The sequence below is a fragment of the Humulus lupulus genome, chromosome X (assembly GCF_963169125.1).
Source record: "Humulus lupulus chromosome X, drHumLupu1.1, whole genome shotgun sequence".
Lineage (NCBI taxonomy): Eukaryota > Viridiplantae > Streptophyta > Magnoliopsida > Rosales > Cannabaceae > Humulus > Humulus lupulus.
In genome coordinates, this window is record NC_084802.1 from 150,549,201 (window position 1) to 150,554,606 (window position 5,406).

A 5,406-nucleotide genomic window follows, 5' to 3' on the forward strand; every position below is an offset into this window, starting at 1 on the left:
GGGTAACGCTAACACATACCTTATTTCTAAGATAGAACAAGTTTGGCTTTTACTAATTTCCACACTTGCACAAATGTTCTCAATACTTTGTTTTGTTTTGTTTTTTTTCTTTTTTTTTTTAATTTTATGATTTAAAATTTTATGCTTTTTTTTCGGAAAAAACCTAAATCTAGAAAATAAATTCTAAACCTAAAAGTAAAATAAATAAAATAAATCAATAACAAAAAGAAATGAATAATAAAAAAAATTACTAAGGAAAAATAAAATAAAAGGGAAATAAAAAAATTATACTACTTTTTTTTATATAGAAAAAAAAATTAATTTACTAGGCAAACCTTTAATTGTAGAATTACCTCCTTGGCAGCGACGCCAAAAATTGATATCGCTCAATAACTCCTAAGTGGTCGCAGTAATACTCGGGCTATGTCGTATCCACAGAGAGGTAAAATACAAGTAAAAAGGAAGATTAGTAAATCAGAAATAATAAACTTTGAAATGATGTAACTTTGAAAAAGAATATAAACATTAAATAAACAAAATCAAGGAATTAGAATCAGAAAGAAAATATGGAAGGCATAAGTTTCATTCATGCAAACATATATATATTTTAATAAAATTGATTCACTATACTCAACTATAATTCTACACCATTAATTATAGTTGGAAAATATATATAATAAAGCTCACCTTAAATTATGTTCTTTAATTAAATTATAATAACTTCTAATTTTAAAAATGATAACTCTTGAATAAAGAGTTATTTCATGTGCTTTTGAACTTATATTTGTGAAAAAATCATGAGTGATGTTAGTTTATTTTTATTTTTTTTGTAGCTAACTTGGATGTTTTCATTATCTTAATTAAGTGTAATTATTTTTTAGATTTTAATAGCTATTGGGTTAAAGATAATGATTTCATAGTTAAATATTTGCACAAAGGAATGAGTGAGCTTAAGAGTCTATTGTGATGAAATTATTGTGTTGATGGCTGAATATTCAGGATTGCTGCAGCAAAACTGAAGCATTGTGATCAGCTGCATTTTGGAGCATGGAACACGTGGCAGTCAAGAGTCAAGCTTACATTTCAGCTGATGTGGCAGTGGCAGAAGGAAATATCAGCATAATGGAGAAAAGGACAAAAGAGAAGGAAGACTTGTTGTTTTGGGAGAAAAAGAGGGGCATTATGGTACTTTTGGAGGAGAAGAAGATAACCTAATATACCAAAAGAATGCTCCAGCCGTAAGCATCAAGCAGCAGCCATTTTTGGCAAAGGAAACCAGTGAGAATATCAGAGAAAACCCCAGGAAGAAATAGAAGAGAGGGTCAAGGAAGAAGGAGGCCAACCCAAGAAACTCAAGCATCATTTGGATTTGTTTTTCTCCTCTTTCTAAACTCTATTGTATTAATTTCTGAGTTGGATTTTAACTGAATATTATGGGCTGCTTTGATTATGAATTAATGTATATGAAATCAGCCATGAACTAATTTCTTGGTGGCTTGAATTGTTGATGAACCCTATGTTATAATCTATCTATTTCTTGCACTTTATTTTAGTAAAATCTCCCTTGATCATTCAAGTGTGCTTAAATTGATTTCTTGTTGTTGTTTGGCCAGCAATGGCAAGTTATTTTAATTATATTTAATGCTGGAAAGGTTGAATGTAATAGGAAAAGCTTGAATGACACAAGTCATAATCTAGGTTAGGTTATGTTAGTAATTAATATAGGGATATGTTAATTACCTTGTGTAACATATGATGAGTGAACTGTGATTGCATTCTTAAATCTGATTTTGCATAGGAATATGTTTAATTAGGTAGAAGAATTAAGGTCATAAAATTTGGGAAAGTTTTATGCGTGTTAAATGAACTTTTTGTTATCCTGGGAGTTTTGCTAGAGTATTGCTGCAGCAACACGTTCGCAATTTGTTCAGGACGAATAATATAGGGGAATTCAACAATTCAAGTCCATTTTGCAATTCATAAATTTCTCTCAATTTTCTTGTTCAGTTCAGTTTTTTTTATTTCAGTATTTCTATTTTATTTTAATACTTTGCTTAGTCTATAAACAACCACTTGACTTTTAATTTTCTAAAATTGTTTAGTAATTGTTTTGCTTACTTTTTAATTTGCAATCCCTGTGGAGACGATCTTGAATACTTACTACTTTATTACTTGTTTTGTGACTGTGTACACTTGCACATTTTAATCGAATCAATTCTCACAACAAGTTTTTGGCGCCGTTGCCGGGGATTGAAATTAGAAATTCTTGTAAAATTAATTACTTGCAATTTTTGTTTTTTTCTCTTTTTGAGCTGACTTTGTTTGCTTGCTCTTGTGTTTTCTCAGGTAATTTACTATATGAACGAGCAAGAAGACATTGAATTAGCTCCTATTGACCCCGAGATTGAAAGAACAATTAGAAGAAGACTAAGGGAACAACGGGCTCAAAATCGCCTTAATATGGCTGAAGAGGTTGAAGGAGTTGAGGGTGCTAATAATGTCACTAATACAATTGCTATGGCTGATGATAGAGAGAGCCATAAGGGAGTACGCTGCCCCCATGTTTAATGAGCTCAATCCGGGCATTGTTAGGCCTGAAATTCAAGCACCCCAATTTGAGTTAAAGCCCGTGATGTTCCAAATGTTGCAAACAGTGGGTCAATTTAGTGGGCTGCCTACTGAGGATCCTCACCTTCATCTTCGTTCATTTTTGGAGGTGAGTGACTCCTTCAAGCTACAAGGAGTGACTGATGAGGCCCTAAGGTTGAAATTGTTCCCTTTCTCTTTGAGGGATCGAGCTAGAGCTTGGCTCAACACTCTTCCTCCCGACTCGGTGACTACATGGAATGAGTTGGCTGAAAAATTCCTGATGAAGTACTTTCCCCCTACCAAAAATGCCAAGTTTCGCAATGAAATCATGTCATTTCAGCAGCTGGAAGATGAATCATTCTGTGAAGCGTGGGAGAGATTCAAGGAATTATTGAGAAAGTGCCCACACCACGGGATCCCACATTGTATACAAATGGAGACTTTCTATAATGGGCTCAATTCTTCCACTCGTATGGTGTTAGACGCTTCAGCCAATGGGGCTATTCTCTCTAAGTCCTATAATGAAGCCTATGAGATTTTGGAGAGGATAGCTAGCAACAATTATCAATGGTCCAATGTTAGAGCCTCAACAAGTCGAAAAGTGGCTGGTTTACTTGAAGTTGATGCATTGACAGCTTTGACAGCTCAAGTTTCTTCAATGACTAACCTTCTCAAGAACATGAGTTTGGGGGGAATGGTACAGCCAGCTGCTATGGGCCAAGTGGCAGATGTTTCTTGTGTTTATTGTGGAGATGGGCACACATTTGACAGCTGTCCATCAAATCCTGCATCAGTTTGTTACTTGGGGAATCAAAATGTGAGCCGTAACAACCCATATTCGAACTCTTACAATCCGGGTTGGAGGAACCATCCGAACTTCTCATGGGGGGGTCAAGGAGCTAGTTCAAGCGGAGCACCCATGCAAAACAAGCCTACATATCCACCGGGGTTTTCTCAACAACAACAACAAAGAGCTCAACCACCTCATCCTCAAGTGTCTCAATCAAGCTCTTTGGAGAGTTTAATGAAGGAATATATGGCCAAGAACGATGCTGTAATTCAGAGTCAAGCGGCATCTTTGAGGAATCTAGAAACTCAGCTGGGGCAACTTGCTAATGAGCTAAGGAATAGACCACAAGGCACTTTGCCTAGTGATACAGAAAATCCAAGAAAAGATGGCAAGGAGCATTGCAAGGCGGTTACCTTGAGAAGTGGCAAAAATGTGGAACTTACTGAGGATAATTGTGCCAGAAACAGCGAGCCCACTTCAATCCAAAGTAGTGGGGACAAAGGAGACAAAGCTGTGAAATCAAAAGAATTAAATGCTGATCCTGAAGCAATTGCTGCAGCAATTCCTCCGCAAAACGCTACAGGAGAGTCTACAAGCAAGCCACCTCCACCATTTCCTCAACGCTTTCAAAGGCAGCAACAAAATAGTCAATTCCGCAGATTTTTAGATGTCTTGAAACAACTTCACATCAATATACCATTAGTGGAAGCTTTGGAGCAAATGCCCAACTATGTGAAGTTTTTGAAAGATATTTTAACTAAAAAGAGGAGGCTTGGTGAATTTGAAACAGTGGCGTTGACTGAAGGCTGTAGTTCTATATTGAAGAGTAAAATTCCTCCTAAATTGAAGGATCCGGGCAGCTTCACAATTCCTTGTTCTATTGGTGGTAGAGACGTTGGTAGAGCACTTTGTGACTTGGGGGCTAGTATCAATTTGATGCCCATGTCAATTTTCAAGAAGTTGGGGATTGGAGAAGCAAGACCAACCACAGTGACTTTGCAATTAGCGGATCGTTCTATGGCGCACCCGGAAGGAAAAATTGAAGATGTACTTGTGCAAGTTGACAAATTCATCTTTCCGGCTGATTTCATCATCCTTGATTATGAAGCGGATATAGATGTTCCTATTATCTTGGGTAGGCCATTTCTAGCTACCGGAAGGACCTTGATTGATGTACAAAAAGGGGAGCTTACTATGAGGGTGAATGACCAACAAGTGACTTTCAACGTGTTCAATGCTATGAAGTTTCCGGATGAGGTTGAGGAATGTAATAGGCTAAGTGTAATTGAGTCTATTGTTGCTGAAAAATTCCACAAGGAAGTTTGTAAAGATGGAGTGGGGGTGAGGTCACTTGAAGAGCTTGAAAGCTTAAGTGAAGAGGAAGAAACCCAAGTTACATGGGTGGAGTCAACGCAGCCATTTGCTAAATTCAGGAGGCCTTTTGAGTCATTGAATTTGTCGGAAGGGAATTTTAAGCCTCCTAAGCCTTCTATTCAAGAGCCACCAAAATTAGAGTTGAAGCCTTTGCCTAGTCACTTGAAGTACGCCTATTTGAGAGAAGATGAGACCTTGCCTGTGATTATTTCAGCCATGTTAGGAGCTGAAAAAGAGAGTTTGTTGCTGGCTGTTTTGAAGAAATACACAAGGGCCATTGGTTGGACTATGGCGGATATCAAGGGGATAAGTCCCTCATTTTGTATGCATAAAATTCTGTTGGAGGATTGCTGTAATAATTCTGTTGAGCAGCAGCGAAGGCTTAATCCTATCATGAAGGAAGTGGTTAGAAAAGAGATAATTAAGTGGCTTGATTATGGAGTTGTTTACCCAATTTCAGATAGTTCTTGGGTCAGCCCAATTCAGTGTGTTCCTAAAAAAGGTGGAGTTACGGTGGTGGCTAATGAAAACAATGAGTTGATTCCCACAAGACAAGTGACGGGCTGGCGTGTTTGTATGGACTATCGGAAGTTGAATAAGGCTACTCGCAAAGACCACTTCCCGCTGCCATTTATTGACCAAATGCTTGATCG

General features: G+C 37.2%; 1 long non-coding RNA gene and 1 other non-coding gene across 2 annotated transcripts; one reads left to right on the top strand and one right to left on the bottom strand.

Moving 5' to 3' along the window:
• Positions 1-742: 742 nt before the first annotated feature.
• LOC133803992 (uncharacterized) lies at positions 743-2,478 on the top strand. Its single transcript, XR_009878257.1, has 2 exons — positions 743-1,371; positions 2,347-2,478. It is a non-coding gene; the product is annotated as an uncharacterized LOC133803992 (long non-coding RNA).
• A 422-nt stretch (positions 2,479-2,900) lies between these two features.
• On the bottom strand, positions 2,901-3,006 carry LOC133807786 (small nucleolar RNA R71). The gene has a single exon (XR_009879679.1). It is a non-coding gene; the product is annotated as a small nucleolar RNA R71 (small nucleolar RNA).
• Positions 3,007-5,406: the final 2,400 nt, after the last annotated feature.